Genomic DNA, 23,095 nt, shown 5'->3' with positions numbered 1-23,095 from the left:
CGGGGGGGGGGTTGAAGGGGAAAGGTGGAGCATGAATCATGTAACCATGTCAAAAATGAATATTAATAAATGTTTAAAAAATACACACATGATCAAGGGAAAGAAGATAATGATGGTGGAGCAATTGTGTAGAGAACATTGGTGGTGTAAGCATAAACTCACAATTCTCCTAATTCTTCCCTCAAATGGAGATCCTTCTGAATCCTTCAGTATCAAATTGGGTCCTTGGTATGCTCCTGGGGATGCATTCTCTCCATTATCATGTTCAAAGGGGAATCGAGAGGGGAGGATAACATTCCTTCTAGGTTTATTCTTCCTGCCGTCTGGTTCAGATATAAATACTTGCCTTCTTAAAGTTCCCTGGACCCTAGAAGCTCACAAAGCTTGTCTGCTGGACTGACAGTTTTGAAGTGGTATACTATATTTTACATTAAAAATTGCAAAATATTTTCCAAGTATCATCTTTTCCTTTCATCCAATGACCCAAATGCTTCACTCTTCCCAAAATAATTAAGAACATTTTTGTGCCTAGTTTGGATCTTTAATGGATGCCTCTATTCAATTTAGAAGTCTTGGTCTTCTCTTTGTACAGAATATTAATTACAATGGGGAGTGTGTGTGTTGTTCCTACCCTTAAATATGTGGCCATTTTTCAAATCTATGTAGATTACTATTGTTTTAATAGTGCATTATTATATTAACTATCACTTTAATGAATAAAACATACAATTATTTTTAATATCAATGAATTTGTTACACCTTTTCATCAAGTTGCTCTAGACAATGCTCTAAGAGAGTGTTAACTTGCAGAGAAAATGCCAATCTACATCAGTAAGAGGAGTTTCCTCACCTTAAAGTTTTCTACCCCAGTGACACTGTCTTGGTACATAGTAATAGCTTAATACATGCTTGTCAGTTTGTTGATTTAGCTATTTCAATCCTTTGGTAATCATGTATTTTCTTAGTCTATAAATCTTAATAGTCCAATTGCCATCACAGGGATGGCCAAGAAATCAAAAAGGGATTCTTACTTACAGAATGGTTGTGACCTAGTTACCAACCCCCTCATTTTACAGAAGGGGTAACTAAAATAATAGTTCATAGGTCACATGGGATGTTAATGGCAAAATCAAGACTAGAACCCAGGTCTCATGGTTCACTGTTTTTCCACTAAACCATTCAATGTTTCTTTTTCAAATGGCTAAAATGACACAGATACAGTATTATTCAATGTTTTCCCAATAGCATTAATATTCACAGGAAGAACAGGGAGACAAACTAATAAGCAATCATAGATTGTTTTGTAAGGTTAATAAAAGAACTAAATGAATGCTTAAAATAATACATATTAATTTGCTGCCATTATAACCCAATTTAGTAGCCCTTCATTCCACCCAATCACTACAGATTAGTGTTCTGAGCACATTACTTTGGTGATTTCTAATTACTAGCATAAACTACAGAAGAAAATGAAATTGATTTTGCTTTAAAGACATTTTCCACACTAATGCTACTTAATTATAATAATAATAGTAACTAGCATTTATATAACACTTTAAAGTTTGCAAAGCACTATCTCAGTTGACTCTCACAACATCCTGTAAGGTAAGTGCTATTGTTATCCTCATTTTACAGATGAGGAAACTGAGGCTGGGAAAAGTTTGACATACCCAGGATCCTACAGCTAGTAGATCTTTCAAGTGGGATCTGAACTCAGGTCTTCCTGTCTCCAGATCTAACATTATCTACTGAACAACCTAGTGATTTTTTGTTCTTTTATTTTTTGCCCATTTGACCCCTGGAACTCAATAATGGTTTGATAACATCATGATCAATCAGAACACTCATGTCTGTATCCACATCTCTCTTGGTTAAATAACAAAATCTAGATTGCACACAAAACTATGCCAAATATTTCCCTCTTGAATTTTTTGTCCACTTTAGATTCCTTCTTTTAATTTTGGAAATAGAAAACAGAGAAGATACATTCACAGAGAAAGTATGCTAATGATACATATTTGCATTTTAAAGAGAAAAAAAGGATACAAGGAGAACAAATTTTAGAGAAAGACTCTCCAACATATGACCTTTATAGGGCCATTTGACCTCCTTTTATTTATACCTGGCACTTTATTTTATAATTTCCTGGTGCTTTATCTGTGACTAGGTCCTTCAGAAAGTTCTGCAAATATGTCATCATGACAAAAATATTCCCGGAATGACCTTGGAGAAACTACTTGAGCCCTGGATGTGCCCTTCCAGACTTCATTGCTGAATAGAGCACAAAGTAACTTTAAAATTAGAGATAAGATCTGTTGAAAAAGAAATTATTTCATAACCAATGTTTCTTATATAAAACGCAAAAAGCACAGTTTCGTTTAACACATACAAATATAGTGCAAGAAGGTTATGTAATTGGGGATTTTAATTTTTATAACACTCAGTTTTCTTCCAACACTACTTATTAGTGTTCTATTACTTCAGTGGTTCAATCATTAGCAAAACCCACAGATGATCGCCTTCCTAAAAGGGTTTATCTAGTAAGAAAATTAAATTTGCGAAAACAAATTTCCCTTAAAGGATAAGATCATGAAGCAGAGGAGTTGGAGACAAGAGGTCAGTTTAAATCAGAAACAGGAATCAGCAAGAGAGGATTAACAGGTCAAGGGACAGATAAACAAACATACTCTAGAATTAGACAGAAGTTTCTAATACCAGGAGAATGAGGAAAGTCCAAGTGAGATAAAGCCTGAGATAATTTTCTACTTTCATCTGGGTGGACATTTTTATGTCCAGTTCCCATTAGGTTGCCCTGACTTTCCATAAATGAACTTCAGAGTTCAACTGGGTCACACACTAATCACATTGGCATTACCTTTGAATAACTGGATAGGTATTGAGTTTCCTTATATAGTCCTTGAGGGTGGGGACTACTTTTCATCCTTTTTTTTTGTTGTTTTCCCAGTATTTAGCACAATGCCTGGCACATAGTAGGTACTTAATGAATACTTGTTGATTTAATTGAATGGAAAATGGAAATATTAGCCTAAATGATCTCTAAGTTTCCTTCTGGTTGTAAAATACCAGGGTTCTTCTTTAGGGCAGATTTGACCAAAGGTACATTTGGCAGTGGGGTGGGCTGAAGTGGAATCTGGACCTGTGATTTCATAAGTATAAGGAACCTTTATTAAAGAAAAATCCCTTCACCAATACAGATTGGTAACTGTTCTAAAAATCATAATCTTGAGAGTTGCCTGAGGAAAGAAACCAGTGTGTATTAGTCAGGTTTTGAACCAGTGTGATCCTAAATCCAAAACCTGCCCTCCATCCACTACACCATACAATATCTCACACTACCATAAGAAGGAAGAGGAAGACTGCACCTGCTACAGCTTCTTGGAGTCACATGTGGGAGTTGGGTAGCAAATAGAAACCAAAGGAGGAAAGCAGTCCTGAAAAGGACTTTGCAAGCCCTCACACCAAAGGTATTAGTCTTCTCTGAACATTCCACATACCCCAAATAATAGGAAATTAGAGTTTTGAAAGACCTGTTCAAATCCTAATTTGGATGCTTACTAGGTATGCGACCCAACGAAAGTCAATTAAATCTCCCTGTGACTCAGTTTCCTCATCTTTAAAATGAAGGAGTTGGATTTGATTGACTCTTATAATGCCTTCCAATTCTAGAGTGTGATAATGAGATTAAATCTACCTGGCCCATTCTCAAATCTAATCATCAAAGGTGTAAACAACTCCACTTAACTCTCAAGTGGGGAGGTCTGTGACCCACGTGTGCAAGAATGGGTGACAAATCAGAATTGATTGACTGCCCCCAAGGCAGTCCTAAGAAAAGTGTCTGTTGTGATTGGACATGTAAACTGGAAGGGAGGCACAGGAAGAGATGAAAGAAATGGCCTGGATAAATAGAAAGAACGTCCAGGACTCAGGCTTTTGGCCCTTTTGGCTCTTGACTGCTCCCTTCTTCTTGTGGTGGGTGACTAGGACCAGGAGGAGCTCTGACCTCTGGCTGAGACCTTGGACTAAGTGAGACTGCTATTAATTTCTCCCTTGGAATTACATGTAGTGAGGGTAAAGACTAAATCTTCCTGGACTTCTTTAAAGGAACTGCTCACTCAGAGGAGACTGTGATGAAGCTTCTGCTTCATTCATCTCTAGCCCTCTGGCCTTGGGCTCAAGGCTGAACCCCCTTCAAATGAAGACTAATTAGATCTGCCTGAGTTGAACAAGGGGGCTGGAGCAAATTACTTAGTGTGTTAGATTACTTATTCTGACCTATCCTCTCTCTGATTTTCTTATTTTCTCTTCCTCTTCTCATTTGTAAATAAACTTCCTTAAAAGTCATTTTGACTTGAGGTTATTCTTTAATTGGGGATTGATAATTATTCAATTCCCTGGCAACCAAACCTTTTAATATTCACCCAACCAATACCCCCTTTTGCCCTGTTACAAAAGTTATGATTTATTCAACAATTTACTTTTAGATTAATGATGCTTTAATTTTACTGTTGTCCAGAGATTTCCTAAATTGAAGTAAGTAAAGTAATGAGTAAATAATATTGTAAGTCTGAACCACAAACTTAGAGAATATACTTTATTTTTTTTAATTTTCATTTTGAATATTTTCCCCTGCTTAAATGTTTCATGTCCTTTCCCTCTCCTCCAAACCCCCCCAACCCTGCTTAGGAGAATATACTTATAATATTTTATTGGCTCACATTCATCATTTGGAAAAGTGCACATGCACACACACACACACATATATTCATAGCTTGATGGAGGAAGACATACCATATATACTCAAATACTTAGAGGCCAAATTTTCACAACTAAAGTATCATAACCTAATGATTTTGAGGGAGGAAATATCCTCCTTCTCCCTTGAATTAAATACATCATCTCCTTGATTCCAATGCATTTTTATTAAAGATACCTGGCCAAAGAATTCCTAAGTAAAAAGGCAAAGAGACAGAGGGAGAATCAGTTGAACATGGTTTCTTATTAGCCTTTCACATATTACAATAGTTCTGAAATTGAATGTTACATCCCCTGAAATCTCTTTGCAATAATCATCCAGGAGCTTGTAAAATCTGCAATCACTTCCTTAGTCCTCAGATAATTGCATTGGCCCAAGAACAATCTTCTTACTGTAGTAGCTCTCAAATATTCCCTCTCTTCCTCTCCTTGTCTTTATTTCTCAAAGAGTGGTGCAAATATCTATTTTGAGGAGTCAGAAACAGTGACAGAAAAGATAGAGATATGCAGGATAACATTTTGAAGGATCTCTGATAGTTAGAAACCTGGACTCTGCTTTTATTATGGCCATATATCAGTATGAGTTAGCCTACACAAAAGCCAGAGACTTTCATCCTACTGAATGGATCAGAAAATTTTTTTTCAAGGATTTTCAACTTGGATCAACTCAATGTATAATAAACAATTATAACATTTCAAATAATATTTTTGTCAAGCAGGACTTCAAGCACTTCATGGAAATTACCTCAAAAACCCTTTAATGGTTTTCTGAGAGTGGTAGGAGACTTATTGTGATATCATTGACATGGATACTCCTCCTACCACTGCAGATGACCCCCTAGACTTTAATTTTGTCATTTTCTTCTCATAAGTCTATAGAAGATCTATCTAACTTGCCAGAGGTTTTCTTCTAGGGCTTCTAACATTTCTTTGGTACCAGTGCAATAACTGGACTTTCTTATTGCTTATTCTTGTGCTACATGACCAACCCAACCCATTTTCTGTTTAATATAGGTCCTTTGCTCCTGTTTTTTTATGCATTTTCTCACAAAAGTCTTCAATAGGGTTATACAACATCCAAGTTATACCCACCTCACCTCTCTTCATTTCCCATGGGATCAACCACAATTTTTCTTGATTGGAAATCATGGTATTTAATGATTTCTGACCAATGACATCACTGAGAGAGGTGAACTGGTGTTTTTTTTTTTTAATTAGTTTCTATATGAGGGAGCAATTTGGGATTGCTGATACCATTGAGCAACTTCCCCAGAGTAACACAATTTGTTCTCTTTGCTTCTAATTCAATAAAGCCCAAAGAACTAATTATGATTCTTCCACTCCCAAATCCTTCACCACCGATGTTAAGGGCATCATCATCCAGTTCTTCAGATACTAATGTCAGGGTCATTCTCGACTCCTCATTCTCATTCACCTTATATCCATTCAGTGACCAAATTTTCTCCTTTCTGTCTCTACATCTTTGCCATTCATTCTTTCCCCCCATACATCCAAAAACCAGCCTACTTCAGATCCTCACGACTTTTTGTCTTTACTGTTTTGTTTTGTCTTTTTTAAATTAAAAAACCCTTACTTTTTGCCTTAGAATCTATATTGTGTATTTTTCCAAGGTAGAAGATCAGTAAGGGCTAGGCAATGGGGGTTAAGTGACTTTCCCAGGATCATGCAGCTTGCCTGTACTTTTGCAATAGTCTTCTAATACATTTCTCTGTGTCAAGCCTCTCTCCACTCCAATCCGTTGTCCTTACATCTGCCAAGACTTTTTTCCTAGAGCTCCAAACTGACCATGTTACTCTTCTTCTCAATAAATTCCAACAATCCTCACTAAGATGAACTATAAACTCCTCTATTTAGTATTCTATAAGGTTCTTCATTCTGGTTCCAATCTACCTGCCAAGACTTATTACACTTTTAGCCACTATACTAATTATATTACCCACTATAATCCAGACAAACTGGCCTCTTTATTGCTCTTCATACTTAATACTTTGTGACTTTGCACTATTTCCCATGCCTGGAATGTACTCACTTCTCATCTCCACATCTTAATTATTTTCCATCCATTTTTTTCAAGGCTCAGCTCAAAAACCTGACATCAAGTTTTTCTTGATCTCCCCAAGTGCTGGTATCCTCCCTTTCTCCAAAATATTTTGTATAGACATATATGCATATATGTTCTTTTTCTATGCTATACATTATCAAGGCATGTAATTACAACAGTGGGTAGAGTGTTGGACTTCTAGTCAGACAGACGAGTTCAAATTCAGACTCAGATATTTATGAGTTATGTTACCCTGAACAAATCACTTAAGCTCTATTTGCCTCTGTTTAATTAACTATAAAATGTGGATAAAAATAACACTTGCTTTACAGAATTGTTGTGAGGATAAAGTGAGAAAATATTTTTTAAATACTTAACATAGTTCCTGGAACATAGTAGATGCTTCATACATGTTTATTCCTTTCCCTTCAAGAGCAGGAACTGTTTTGCTTTTTTTTTTTTAATCTTCATTATCTAGCCCAGTGCCTGGTATATAATCAGCAATTAATACTTGTTGATTACTTAATTGATTAAATTAATTGTATTTAATATCTAACAGCTTTATGTACTGATACATTATTTCAATGGATGCAATTATAGTTTTAGGAATATATATGCTTCATCCCCTAGGTTTTTCCCATGTGGCTTGCTAAGCCACTCTCCTTTAAAAGGATGTAAATCTCACTGAGAAGGCACTATAGAGTTTTAGTGACTGGTGCAACCAGGACATTGTTATTTCTAAATAGGATCCTGCCATCTATAGGGAATCTCTCTTCCATTTAGGCTCTGTGCTGAACATCCTCCATGATGATGGCAAATACCATTGCTAAGTATATATCTCCTAATTTAATACCCCTTAGTAATGATAAGTAATATGATTCATGATTAAAATTCTCTTTGTGGCATATTTCTAAGAATTTAAGACCTAGCAGTTAGGTGCTAAAAAAGACTCACAGCTGGCCATACAGTTAATGATTACCCCTCTAAGGCAAGATTATAAACAAGCCTCAAGACTTTTCTTTGATTTGAGTGGGGTGTGCAGAAGTGCCATGGATGCTTCTGACTAACCCCACTTAATCCAGTGGCTTGTTGTTCAGTCGTTTCAGTTGTGTCCAACTTTTCATGACCCTACTTGGGGTTTTGTTGGCAAAGATACTGGAATAGTTTGCCATACTTCTCAGCTCATTGTACAGATGATGAATTAAGGAAAATGGGGTTAAGTGACTATCCCAAGGTCACACAGTTAGTAAGTGCCTGAGGCTGGATTTGAATTCTTGAAGATGAGTCTTCCTGATTCCAAGTCCAGTGCTCAATCCTATCATACCTAGCTTAGAAAATGTTTGTTGCTTGACTGTTGTGAGGATTCAGGTGCTTTGAAATGATGAAGTAATCCCTTTATTGATTACAGAGCTAGAAGAATTACTGACAGTGAATTGTTAATAAGGAAAGACCTCATTCTCCAACTTTCTACTTTTATCCGAAGCACAGGAATCTTTGAGTTTCTTCTTGAAGAGGTGGGAGTGGGGCTGATGTCCATGCCTCCACATTGGTGAAAATGATGATCCATGAAGACACATGTAGTTACTGCCCAGGTTATGGATTGTGATGACTTTAAGGCTGGGTCTTGCATGCCTGGGTGACTTTTCTATTTTGTGTTTCCTTCTCTGAATATAAGTGATCAAAGAATGATCTTGCAATGGTTATGCTCAGTTTTTAAAGGCAAATCTGTGAGTACAAGAGGCCCAAAGTCCTGGGTCCTTTGGCTGGGGCTGACTGACAGCAGGGGAAATTTCTGTGTCATAGAAAATGATAACTGACATCAAGAGGAGTCCAAACTCTATCTAGCTTTCCATCAGAAATTATTCACACAATGCAGAGTTAAGGTAAAATATCTACCTTATCATGCCTTAATTTTTAAAATGTCAGCATCTTAAGAAAATATAACAGCAGTTATCACTTTATTTCCTTTTTGCTTGTTTTAACAATTTTTGTTATTCTGAATTTGACAAACACCAACGAACATGAAAATTTCCATATATAAATGTGAATCAATCGTGCAATCATTCAATCTCACTTAAAGGAACTAAAAAAACAGTCTAGCTCTGCTACCTTTATCAAATGAGAACATTTTCTTTGAATCAGTCAATCAAAGATATTAAAGGTATATACCCCTCGACATGTGAATCGTCTATAAAATAACAAGTCAGTTTGAAACTCTACATTTGAATGTCCAGAAGCTTAGAAGAAAGAACAGATCCAGCCAAGCTTATGAGAGGAAATCAATTTGGGGAAGGAGGGATACAGTCTCTGTCTCTTCCTCCTCTTTTGACCAGAAGATGACCGTGTGAACTTTGAAGGCTCAGAGGATCTTAATTTCTGAGAAGTATCCAAGCAGTGTGTCTAGAATAGTGATGACTCTCAACAATGTCTGACTAGGGAGCCAGGGTCAAACTAGATAAGCTAAAGACAGGCAGTTTCTCGTTTCTTTTTTCACTTTATTTTTCTTGCTTTTTTCAACATGGATAATAAAGAAATTTTTTACATGACTTCATTTGTATAATGAGTATCATATTTTTACTTGTTTAATGGTGAGGGGAGGGAGTGAAGAGAGAGAGAAAATTTTAAACTTAAAATAAAAATAAATTAACATGGGGGTAAGAAAGAAAGAAAGAGAGGAAGAGAGGGAGAAAAAGAAAGAAAGAAAAAAAGAAAGAAAGAGAGGGGGGAGGGAGGGATGGAGGAAGAGAGAGAGACAGGAAAGAAGGAAGGATACCTTTTATAATACTTTTTGAACTGGAGGTCTGGTAGAGATCTTAAATTCAATATGTCTAAAACAGAATTATCTTTCTCCCTAAAATCATCCCCCATCTACTTTCCCTATTACTGTAGAAGGCAACGCTACCAGCCCAGTCCTTCAGCCTCAAAAGCTTGATTCCTCACTGTCTCTTACCTCCCATATCCAATTAATTGCCAAGGTCTGTTGATTTGACCTTTGCAACTTCTTTCGTATATGTCACCTTCTGTCCTCTGACACTGCCACCACTGTGGTACAGACCCTCATCACCTCAGGCTTAGATTATTTCAATGGTCTGCTGGTGTGGCTGTCTGTCTCAAGTCTCCCCTCACTCCAATCTATTCTCCATTAGTCTCTAAAGTGATTTTTCTAGAAAGCAAGTTTGTTTTTTTTCTTTCTAACCAACTGAAATTGAATGATTTTATTTATGGCTGGATTTTACTTGTCATCATCATCAGGCATAATAATCTTGCTGAGGTCAAAATAGCTGGAATCCATAAAGGGGAAGGCCCTCTTCACCAGTATCTCTGCCTCCCTTGTAGTTGAGGAGATAAATGAGGCTTTTGCCAACAAACTGCAGTGGCATCCTATTCCCTCCAAAAGCAAATACAATACATCCTGTTTGGCATTCAAAATCCTTCATAAGCTAATCCCTTATATGTTCTCAGTTTCCTTGTACTTTATTCCCCCACACATATTCTTCAATCTATTGGTACTGGCCTCCTGGTTGTTCCATGAAGAGGAGGACATTTCTCAGCTCTGGACATTTTCTCTGGCTCTCTGCCATACCCTGCCATGGAATCCTCTCTTTGCTTCCAACTGCTGAGTTCTCTGGCTCCATTTAAATCCCAACTAAAATGTCTTCTAAAGGAAGCCTTCCCTAACCCTTCTTAATTGCAGCGCTTTCCTTCTTTTAATTATTTCCAATTTATCCTAAACCTAGCTTACCTTGTATGTATTTATTTGTATGTTGTTTCTCCTATTAGATTGTAAACTCCTTGAGGTCAAAGATTGTCTTTTGCCTCTTTTTGCATCCCAAGCATTTAGCATAATACCTGGCTTATGTAATAGATGCCTAATAAATGTTTATTGGATTGAACTTTATAAAGGCCCATTGAAAAATGAAAAATGACTTCTGGAAAAAAAAGTATCCCCAGAAGCTGAGTTACCCTTCTTTGACACATATTCTCTAAACTTGAACCCACTTTGCCTGAATTCTCTAAGAAAGGATGAATGAGAATATTCCAATTTGGGGGTGTTTTGTACCAATTTTTCTTACCATACCTCCCCAATCACTAACTACGCATTCCTAAAACCTAGTTAATTCTGACTATCAACTGATAATCAATAGAGAAAGTAGACCACCTAGATTAGAGGAAGCACCTACTAAGTCCTACTTTGTATCAGTTCCTGATTTCCACACTTCAATGCCATGAGTCCCCATTTAAAAATTTCTCCAGAATTTCTGTCTCTTCATCTACTAAGTCAATTATCCTATGGAAAATGTGTTGCTTACATGTCTTTGCAAACTCATAGCAGACAGAACCAAAGCTCTAAGTGCTCTGTAGCACCTGCTTCAATCACCTTCATGATCATTGGAACCAATTGTTCTCCTCCACCCATTCTGAAGGAGGAAATCTTCACATGCTTGGAGTCAGACATGCCCAAAGTCACAGATTGATTTGAGTCCTATTGGTTACCTTCAACCTGGTTTAGCCTGTCTGCCAAGATGGTTTTATCCTGGTGTGGTTGCTATGTATGCCACAGCTTCTTGGAGCCACAGGTGAGACAGTTGGGCGACAGGAAGATGTCAAAAGAAGAGAAGCAGTTCTGTAAATGGCTCAGCAACAACTTGCTCCAGAGGTACTAGTCCTCTCTACATATCCCATACACAAATGAAAGTCACCAAGGTAAACAAAGTTCTCTCCAGTGAATGGATATTTAGAAGAGGGGAGACAAATTTATATCAGTATGCAGAGGGACCCAGGAACCCAATAATATCACTAAGTGGTAAAATGCCCACCAAATTTTTGACATTTCTGTTTTTAATATATGTCAAATAGAAGTGAGGAATTCTACCGAACTACAATCATTTATGTATGTTTATATAAACATACATAAATGATATGATAAATGATATTTATATGAAAATTTTAAAATTCTAATCTCTAAGGATTTTTTAAAAATACATATATTACAATATTGAATTGTAAAGTTTTTACTATAGTACCCAAATCAGAGAACTTATAAGAAATGCAAGCAAAAACTAGCTTCATGAAAGAAGAATCAGATGAACAAAAATGAAATAGGATGTTACAAGAATACAATTCTTGATATGAATATATATCATCAGCACATGAATATGGGAAGGGTTTTGTACTTTTAAGTTTGCTTTTTTTTTAAATTTAAACATTTATTAATAATCATTTTTAACATGGTTACATGATTCATGCTCCTACTTTCCCCTTCACCCCCTGCAATCCCCCCACCCATGGCTGATGCACATTTCCACTGGTTTTGTCATGTGTCCTTGATCAAGACCTATTTCCAAATTGTTGGTGGTTGCATTGGTGTGGTAGTTTCAAGTCCACAACCCCAATCATGTCCACCCCCACCCATGCGTTCAAGCAGTTGCTTTTCTTATATGTTTCCTCTCCTGCAGTTCTTCCTCTGAATGTGGGTAGTGTTCTTTACCATAAATCCCTCAGAGCTGTCCGGGGTCATTGCGTTGTTGCTGGTACAGAAGCCCATTACATTTGATTTTACCACAGTATATCAGTCTCTGTGTACAATGTTCTTCTGGCTCTGCTCCTTTTGCTCTGCATCAGTTCCTGGAGGTCTCTCCAGTTCGCCTGGAACTCCTCCAGTTTATTATTCCTTTGAGCACAATAGTATTCCATCACCCGCATATACCACAGTTTGTTCAGCCATTCCCCAACTGAAGGACATACCCTCCTTTTCCAGTTTGTTGCCACCACAAAAAGCACAGCTATAAATATTTTCATACAAGTCTGTTTATCTATGATCTCTTTGGGGTACAAACCCAACAATGGTATGGCTGGATCAAAGGGCAGGCATTCTTTTATAGCCCCTTGATCATGATTCCAAATTGCCAGCCAGAATGGCTGGATCAGTTCACAACTCCACCAGCAATGCATTAATGTCCCAATTTTGCCACATCCCCTCCAACATTCATTACTCTCCCCTTCTTTCATTTTAGCCAATCTGCTAGGTGTGAGGTGATACCTCAGAGTTGTTTTGATTTGCATTTCTCTAATTATTAGAGATTTGGAACACTTTCTCATGTACTTATTGATACTTTTGATTTCTTTACCTGAAAATTGCCTATTCATGTCTCTTGCCCATTTATCAATTGGGGAATGGCTTGATTTTTTATACAATTGCTTTAACTCCTTGTATATTTGAGTAATTAGACCCCTGTCAGAGTTTTTCGTTATAAAGATTTTTTTTCCCAATTTGTTGTTTCCCTTCTGATTTTGACTACATTGTTTTTGTTTGTACAAAAGCTTTTTAGTTTAATATAATCAAAACTATTTAATTTACATTTTGTAATTTTCTCTAACTCTTGCTTGGTTTTAAAGTCTTTCCTTTCCCACAGATCTGACAAGTAAACTATTCTGTGTTCACTTAACTTATTTATAGTTTCCCTCTTTATATTCAAGTCTTTCACCCATTCTGAATTTATCTTGGTGTAGGGTGTGAAATGTTGATCTAGACCTAATCTCTCCCATATTGTTTTCCAAATTTCCCAGCAGTTTTTGTCAAATACTGGGTTCATGTCCCAAAAGTTGGGCTGTTTGTGTTTATCATACACTGTCTTGCTGATGTCATTTACCCCAAATCTATTCCACTGATCCTCCTCTCTGTCTCTTAGCCAGTACCATATTGTTTTGATGACTGCTGCTTAATAGTATAGTTTAATATCTGGTACTGCTAGGCCCCCTTCCTTCACATTTTTTTTCATTATTTCCCTTGATATTCTTGATCTTTTGTTATTCCAAATGAAATTTGTTATAGTTTTTTCTAATTCAGTAAAGAAGTTTTTTGGTAGCTTGATAGGTATGGCACTAAATAGGTAAATTAATTTGAGTAGAATTGTCATTTTTATTATGTTAGCTCGACCTACCCATGAGCAATCAATGGCTTTCCAATTGTTTAGAACCAGTTTTATTTGTTTGGAAAGTGTTTTGTAGTTGTTTTCATATAATTGCTGTGTTTGTTTTGGTAGATAGATTCCTAAGTATTTTATATTGTCTAGGGTGATTTTAAATGGTGTTTCTCTTTCTACTTCTTGCTGCTCTAGTGTGTTGGAGATGTATAGAAATGCTGATGATTTATGTGCATTTATTTTGTATCCTGCAACTTTGCTAAAGTTGTTGATTATTTCTACAAGCTTCTTAGTTGATTCTCTAGGATTTTTTAAGTGTACCATCATATCATCTGCAAAGAGTGATAGCTTACTCTCCTCATTGCCTATTTTGATACCTTCAATTTCTTTTTCTTCTCTAATTGCTACTGCTAGTGTTTCTAGTACTATGTTGCATAGTAGAGGTGATAATGGACATCCTTGTTTTACTCCTGATCTTGTTGGGAAGGCTTCTAATTTATCCCCATTATGATGTTTGTTGATGGTTTTAGGTAATATACTGTTTATTATTTTTAGGAAAGGTCCTTCTATTCCTATACTTTTCAGTGTTTTCAATAGGAATGGATGCTGTATTTTGTCAAAGGCTTTTTCAGCATCTATCGAGATGATCATGTGATTTTTGTTTGTTAGACTGTTGATATGGTCAATTATGTGGATGGTTTTCCTAATGTTGAACCATCCTTGCATTCCTGGTATAAATTCCACCTGATCGTGGTGGATGATCTTCTTAATTACTTGCTGGAGTCTCTTTGCTAGTATTCTATTTAAGATTTTTGCATCTATGTTCATTAGGGAGATTGGTCTGTAGTTTTCTTTCTCTGTTTTTGATCTCCCTGGCTTTGGAATCAGTACCATATTTGTGTCATAAAAGAAATTTGGTAGGACTCCTTCTTTGCTTATCATATCAAATAATTTGTATAGTATTGGGATTAGTTGCTCTTTGAATGTCTGATAGAATTCACTTGTGAATCCATCAGGCCCTGGCGATTTTTTCTTAGGCAGTTTTTGATGGCTTGTTCAATTTCTTTTTCTGATATGGGATTATTTAGGTATTCTATTTCTTCTGCTGTTAAACTAGGCAGTTTATATTTTTGTAAATATTCATCCATGTCTCCTAAATTGTTATATTTATTGCCATATAATTGGGCAAAATAGTTTTTAATGATTGCCTTAATTTCCTCTTCATTAGAGGTGAGGTCTCCGTTTTCATCTTTGATACTGTCAATTTGGTTTTCTTCTTTCCTTTTTTTTTCATTAGATTGACTAGTACTTTGTCTATTTTATCTGTTTTTTCAAAGTACCAGCTTCTAGTCTTATTTATTAATTCAATAGTTCTTTTACTTTCGATTTTATTAGTTTCTCCCTTGAGTTTTAGTATTTCTAATTTGGTTTCCATCTGGGGATTTTTAATTTGCTGACTTTCTAATTTTTTGAGTTGCATGCCCAATTCATTAATCTCTGCCCTCCTTAATTTGTTAATATATGCACTCAAGGATATAAATTTCCCCCTTATTACTGCCTTGGCTGCATCCCACAGAGTTTGGTAGGATGTCTCATCATTGTCATTTTCTTCAATGAAATTGTTGATTGTTTCTATGATTCCTTCTTTGACAAATTGGTTTTGGAGAATCATATTATTTAATTTCCAATTAGTTTTTGATTTTCCTGTCCAGGTGCCCTTACTAATTATTATTTTTATTGCATTATGATCTGAGAAGGTTACATTTATTATTTCTGCTCTTTTGCATTTGTTTGCAATGGTTCTATGCCCTATAACATGGTCAATCTTTGTGAATGTGCCATGTGCAGCTGAAAAGAAGGTGTATTCCTTTTTGTCCCTATTTATTTTTCTCCACATATCAATTAAATCTAATTTTTCTAGAACTTCATTCACCTCTCTTACCTCTTTCTTATTTATTTTTCAGTTTGATTTATCTAGATCTGAAAGAGGAATATTTAGATCTCCTACTAGTATGGTTTTACTATCTATTTCCTTCTTGAGCTCTGCCAGTTTCTCCTTTATGAATTTGGATGCTATGCCACTTGGTGCATGTATATTGAGCAGTGTTATTTCCTCATTGTTTATACTGCCTTTAATCAGGATGTAATGACCTTCCCTGTCTTTTTTAATCATATCTATTTTTACTTTGGCTTTGTCAGAGATCATAATAGCCACTCCTGCCTTCTTTTTCTCATTCGATGCCCAAAAGATTTTGCTCAAGCCCTGAACCTTAAACTTGTGTATGTCTACCTGTCTCATATGTGTTTCTTGTAGACAACATATGGTAGGATTTTGGTTTCTAATCCACTCTGCTATTTGCTTCCGTTTTATGGGCGAGTTCATCCCATTCACATTCAGAGTTATGATCATCAGTTGTGCATTTGCTGACATCATCGTTTCCTCCCCTATTCCTACCCCTTCTCCTTAAACTATTTCCTTTAAAACCAGTGGTTTGCTATTAAGACCCTATCCCTTATTCCCTCCCTTGACTAACTTCCCTTTCTACCCCCGCCCTTATTCCCCCCCCCTTTTTGTTTTTAATGGCCTTATGAATTCCCTCTCCCTTCTTCTCCCCTCCCTTTTTTTGACCTCCCCACTCCCCTGTTTCCCTTGATTTATCCCTTCTGACTTTCTCAGAAGGGTTAGATAAGAGTTTTATGTCCCACTGGATAGTATAGCTACTCTTCCCTCTCCGGGTTGATTGCACTGAGAGTAAGGTTTGATTATTACCTCTTAATGCTCTCTTCCTCTCCTTCTTATAATAGTATTTGTCCCCTCTCCTTCCCATACCCTCTTTGTGTGTAATAGAATATCCTATTTTTCTTATTCACTCTAGTTTCTCTTGGTGTCCCCTGCTATTCACCCCCTCTTTCCCATCCCCCATGCCATCTTAGATTATTTAGTGTTCCACCCTCACCCTGTGAATTATTCTTCTGATTATTATAATAGTGAATAGAGTTCACTACAGAGAATTATACATAACATTTCTCTACATAGGAATACAGATAATTAGATCTTATTGAGGCCCTTAAAAAGGCAAATTTAAAAATTATGTTTTCTTTCCCCTCTCTTTCTTATTTACCTTTTCATGTTTCTCTCAATATTTGTGGTTGGATATCAAACTTTCCATTTAGCTCTGGTCCTTTCTGTGCAAATACTTGGAATTCTTCAATTTTGTTGAATGCCCATACTTTCCCCTGGAAATATATAGTCAATTTTGATGGGTAGTTGATCCGTGGTTGTAGGCCCAGCTCTCTTGCCTTTCTGAATATTGTATTCCAAGCCTTACGGTCTTTTAGTGTGGAGGCTGCCAGATCCTGTGTGATCCTGATTGGTGTTCCTTGATATTTGAATTGTCTCTTTCTGGCTTCTTGTAAGATTTTTTCTTTTGCTTGAAAGCTCTTGAATTTCGCAATTATATTTCTGGCCGTTTTCTTCTCTGGATCGAATGTAGTGGGTGTTCTATGAATCCTTTTGATGTCTATATTGCCCTCTTGTTGTAGGACTTCAGGGCAATTTTGCTGAATAATTTCTTTTAGTATGGAGTCCAGGTTTCTATTAATTTCTGGTTTTTCTGGAAGACCAATTATTCTCAAATTGTCTCTTCTAGACCGGTTTTCTTGGTCTGTCACTCTCTCATTGAGATATTTCATATTTCCTTCTATTTTTTCAGTCTTTTGACTTTGTTTTATTTGTTCTTGTTGTCTTGAGAGATCATTAGCTTCTAATTGCTCAATTCTAGCCTTTAGGGACTGGTTTTCAGCTCTAAACTTTTCGTTTTCAGCTCTAAACTTTTCGTTTTCAGCTATGATCTTTTTATTTTCTTTTTCAATCTGGTTCACTTTGCTTATCAGTTCATTTGATTTCTGAGCCTCACTTTCCAATTGCAGGATTCTACCTTTTAAACTGTTATTTTCTTGCCAGATCTCTTCCATCTTCCTCAGAATCTCAGTTTTGAACTCTTCCATAGCTTGTGACCCGTTTTCCTTATTTGAGGAGGGTCTGGATGCTTGTTTGTTCTCCTCCTCTGTTTGCTTGGTTGTCTGGATTTTCTCTGTGTAAAAGTTGTTGAGTGTTAAAGACTTCTTTTTCTTGTTGTTTATCTTTCTTTTCTGAACTTCCTGAGTCTGGGTAGCCATCATTAGCCCAGCAGCTTCTCAGCTTTATCCTCACACTCGGGGTCTATCTGCGGTCCTTTGGCTCCTGAGGTCTGAGTTCTGGTCTTTTCCAAGGTCAAGCCCCCTGGTGGACCCCCTTGCTTGATCCTCTGCCAGAGGTTCCCTTACAAGTCTCAGGGCACTGCTTCCACAGTTGTACACCCGTCCACGCTGGTTCTCCACTCAGGGTTTCAGAGCTTTAGCTTGTGGCTGTGTCTGCCTCCACCCACGCCTCCGCCCGCACCTGCGCTCTGGGCCAGCGTTCTGCGCCCTGCATCCACTCTCTGCTCCCGCTCTCAGATTTCGCGTGCGTTCTTTGGCTTATTGGGGTCCCAAATCTTGCTGCTCTCAGGAACAGGCCCTGGAGCTGCCAATGACTCGATGGGTGCCCCAAACTTGCTCTATTTCTTTTTAACTGTCTTCGGCGCTATAGGTGGTATGTGTGGAGGGGGTGGGGGTGGGGTGGTTGCTCAGCCCGCAATTTAGTGAGAGCTGTTTCACCCCTTTATAGCATGGAAATGCCCCGATTCCACGTACCTTCCACGCTGCACCCTGTTGTGGGGTTCCTCCGTTCATCTGGACTTGTTTTTACGTCCCCTTGAGGAGTTTTGTGTGTTTCGGTCAGGAGAGATTAAGAGCTGCCTTTTACTCTGCCGCCATCTTTACCCGGAAAAACCTTAAGTTTGCTTTTTAGAAAGGGGGTGATTAACTCCAATTTCCTTATTCTAACCAGTTCCCTATGAATTATGTATTATATCCTCTCCAAGAAGTTTGACAAGTTTGACTAAGAAAAACAGAGTAAATTTAATGAAATCAAGAAAAAAAAAGAACTCATAATTGTTGAAGTAATCAAGCTCTAAAACAAAACAAAAAGCAAATTTCATGACTATGGAAAATTTTTAAATTCACAAGTAAGAAAATTCTTTCTGTTTTTTTTTTCATATAAGTAGGAAAAAACATCATCATCTTTGTAAATGAGTTATTTGTAAAGTACTTTATAAACCATAAAGCACTTATTAAGAAGCACTCCATTAAAAAATTAATGTGGCAGGAAAAAGATAAGAAAGGAAAAGCTGTGACTATCTGTAGGTAATTCCCCATTCTCCTTTTCTTTCTCTCTCACACAAAATAAGAAAAATCAATATGATTTAGGATTCTCAAGAAATCATTTTAAAAACTCATAGTATAATAAGTTTCAAGATGGAAGGTCCATAGTGTCTACCTAGTTCAATTGTATAACACTCAAATAGAAACAGATCCCTACTGACTACATATTGAGTTGGAAAATCACAAATTGACTATCTCTGTTGTATTTTTGTTTGTCTTTTTTAATATTTTCCAATTATATTTTAATCTTGTTCAGCCTACACTCAAGAGTTTGACATCAGGATCTAATCTAAAACCCTTCATTTCACCCATAAAGATAATTTAACTGACTTGCTCATGATAATTCCAAGTAATAAGTAATAAGTTGAAGGTCAGGGACAAGATAATTGTGGAAAAAAGGAGAATGTAGGTGAGACACTGATGTTTTCTATAGTTCCAAAGTGTAAGTCCGTCCTCACAAGTGTGATTATAGGGATATGAAATGACAGATGCCATCTAGACCCCCTCCTCTCATTGTAAAATGAAGAAACTGAGGCAGAAGGTGATTACATGATTTACCCAAGGTTTCGCAGGTAGTGACAGCCATGATTCTATCTGAGGTCCCATCACCTCCTGAGAGATGGCCCAAACATTTTGACCCTACTATCTTTTTGAATTCCCCTTTCATAACTAGTGTCTCCAGGAGAAGTTATAACCATAACCTATTATTATTAGCTAACACTTTCATTATCAGTTAACAACTTAGTAGGGATTAATTACTAGCCAACTAAGAACAAAAATGGGATAAGTACTATAAGGGAGTAGGGAGCATAAGTAGGTAAAAAGGGGAGCTGAGCATATAAGTAGAGCTATAACTCAAAAATTATGCTGTCTAGGGCAAACAATATGATCAATTTTGCAATTTACGATTCTAAAATAATACAAGAATTAAGGCAGATTAAATTGACTAGTAAAGAAAATTAATAAGATATTGTAAAAAAATTGGGCACCAGGGATGTTAAAATATAATCTAAATGGTTGTGGGTACAAACACTGGGTTGAAGGAGAGACGGGACCAGGATAGGGAGACCAGAGTACACAGCTAAGCTGCTGCTAACTGTCAAGAATGGCTGGTGGTCAACTGTCACCCAGCTCACCACTAGGCCAGAGACTTTGAAACCAACAGGCAAGGTAAAAGTTTTAAACACTTTAATTATGAGAAACTAAAAGGATGGGGTAGGGGATTCTACACTAAAACCTAAATGGCAAAACCATAGGGCAAGGGGAGGACTTAACTTCTCTAATCTTAGTGTCCTAAGCAGGCAGGGCCCAAAAGAACAGTTCTGGAGTCTCGGGAAGCTGCTTCAAACCTGGTTCCAGCCAGATTTGACCAGCACAGCTAAAGGGACTGAGGGTGGCTTTGAAGGTTCTCACAGTAATCCACAGATGATCACAGGATGCCAAAAGCCAAGGTGGTCCAAGGTATCCAAGTAGAGAGAGTATGCTTGAGATGCTGTCCACCAGATCCCAAACTCCTCCTCCACTTGGTGCTGATCTGTAGTTCTTGTCCACTTGCTAGATGCCACCACCACTCAGGATCCCAGGGAATCAGGATGCAGGTCTGAAATCTCCCAGGGCTAGCAACAGTTTGTGCCAACCACTAATGGAGTCTCTCTCAGAGCACAAGCCCTACTTCCTGCTCCTTCATTCCATCTTGGAATGCTCCAGCCCTTCCTGCTAGGTGCAACCTTAATACTTAATTAATTACTAACTAATATTCCTCACAACAATATATATTTACACTTTATATGTGTGTGTGTATTTGTATATGTTTATAAAGGATTTTAATTGCTGAAGAAGTATACATATTAAATGTTTACATCTTAGGTTTTTATTGCCCTCTTCTTTTCACCCTAATTACAGTTCTATTAATAAAGGGAAAACACCAGAGAGACTTTCCCTACTTCACAATTTTACCTGAGGCCAGTGAAGTCAGTTTCACTAAGAATTAGACTTCCTGTGACTTTTGGCATTCGGGCCAAAGTTTGTCCACTCCTGCATTCTTAATCAGGCCAGAATTCTTTTCAAAAGAATATTAGGATGAAGGCAATTGACTTTCAATTGTTACGTAAATAACTATGATCTCACCTTTGAAAATTAGGTCCTTGTTACAATTCCTACTTACCCAATAAGGAGGGAATAATGCCAGAAATCACATAGCAGGTCAATTATAGAACTGGTTGATTTGGGGACACTTGTTTGGGAAAGGCTGCATTCTAGCAAGCTGCTCTCTCACTTATATGAACTGATTCAAGTAAAAATGATGCTCCAAGAAACTGCTGATCATGCTGATCATATTAATTTTATATTTTAGGTGATTGTTCTTGTGGATGACTCTGTGTTAGCAACTGTATGGATCTTGCTTCCTTTAAGCTATTTCATTTTTCTATTTCTTTGCATTTCTCTTTTCCTACTTCTTTTTAAGTTCTCCAGGTTCTTTTTTAGTTCTAGAGCTCAGAAATGGACAAAAGAAGTAATGGGAACAGATGATATTAGAGAAATGTTTATTGAGTTCCTTAATGGAGGAGTATTATAATATGGTTCCATAGGAGAAACAAAGTTTTATAAGATATGGTCTGTATCCTCAAGACCGTTGAAATATAATTAAAGATATAAGACATACAAAATATAAATAGTTAAATAATAATATAAGAAATAGAATTAACTATGTAAGGCCACCAAAAATGAATGAATGAATAAATGAAAACATATTTAGCTTACACTGTGTCAGGCACAATGCCTAGAAAGCCTAAAAGCAAAAAAGATAGTTCTTGACTTCAAAGATCTTATATTCTAATCTAATAGAAAAAAAAAAGAAGAGCACATATATAGGGGAGAGGTAGCCAGGGAAGAATGTTTTAGGCAAGCGAGTCTCAAAGATGGTGATTGGAACCATAGGGTAAATGGTTAACATGCCCATGTCAGGAATGACAATGGTTGACTTGATTGCTGATTTTGCAGCTAAAGTTGGAAAATAGAGTGGGAAGGGAACCTAAGGCAAGGCTCAGACATGACTGGACAGTAGCATGGTAGGCCCTGATATTGAGCAGGAAAAGATGAATACTCACCAATTAGATCCTAAGGCCACAAGGGTGATAGAAAGCTTGTTGCAAGGCTGGGTCAGAGGTGGAGGCTGGAGAACAGGCAACAACCTGCAAAGAGTTAAATAACTATATACTAAAAGTTATAGAATGTTAGAGCTTAAATGGACTTTAGAGATAATTATTATTTAAACCTTTCATTTTATGGATAAGGATACTGAGTGGCTAGTTCATGGTCACTCAGGTAACGATGAAATAGGGTCAGGATATGAACCTAACTCCTCTAAATCTAATGTACCTTCTAGTAGCCATGGTTTTTATTAAACCAACGGTCCCTAGATGGAACTGACCCATCTTTCTATAAGCCAGGATCTAAGTCAACTTCTCATCTGTAATAGGGAACTATCCTAGAGGGATGTGAGATATTACAACCCATCTAGGAACTCCCCAGGGCCAGTAAAGCACAAACCCATTGGCCTGTAAAAAAATGGGATTTATTTATTTTATAAAGGGAGTAAGGAAAACTGGTAGGTAAGACCCTAACAGTCTTAGAAACTAAGCTCCACCCAAACTTCTACATCTCCTGTAAAAGGAGAGTCTTCTGTGTCTTCTCTGGGCCCTGCCTACAGCTCCCTGATATTAACTAAAAAACCCCAACCCTATCTGACTTTAACCAGATCTGTCCACTAGTGAGTAACAAAAAAGAAAAGGGAAAAGCCTGGGTTTGGCTGTCCTAAGTAACCCAAAGTCCCAGATGAAAATCTCTGCATTATCTTGACCAAAAGAGGATTTCTGGAGATGGTCTCTGGCAGATGATCTCTATACTCAGGGAAATCATTTTCTCCAAAGCAGATCCTCAACCTAGGAGTCAAATAATCTCTCCATGAAATTATGACTATCTAGGGAAAATCTCTCAGAGCAAAACCTCCTTTCTCCTTTGTGGAAATTAAGGC

This window comes from Gracilinanus agilis, chromosome 3, assembly GCF_016433145.1.
Source record: "Gracilinanus agilis isolate LMUSP501 chromosome 3, AgileGrace, whole genome shotgun sequence".
In the NCBI taxonomy this organism is placed as follows: domain Eukaryota; kingdom Metazoa; phylum Chordata; class Mammalia; order Didelphimorphia; family Didelphidae; genus Gracilinanus; species Gracilinanus agilis.
The sequence above is the reverse complement of the archived record's forward strand: the minus strand, read 5'-3'. Positions refer to the sequence as shown.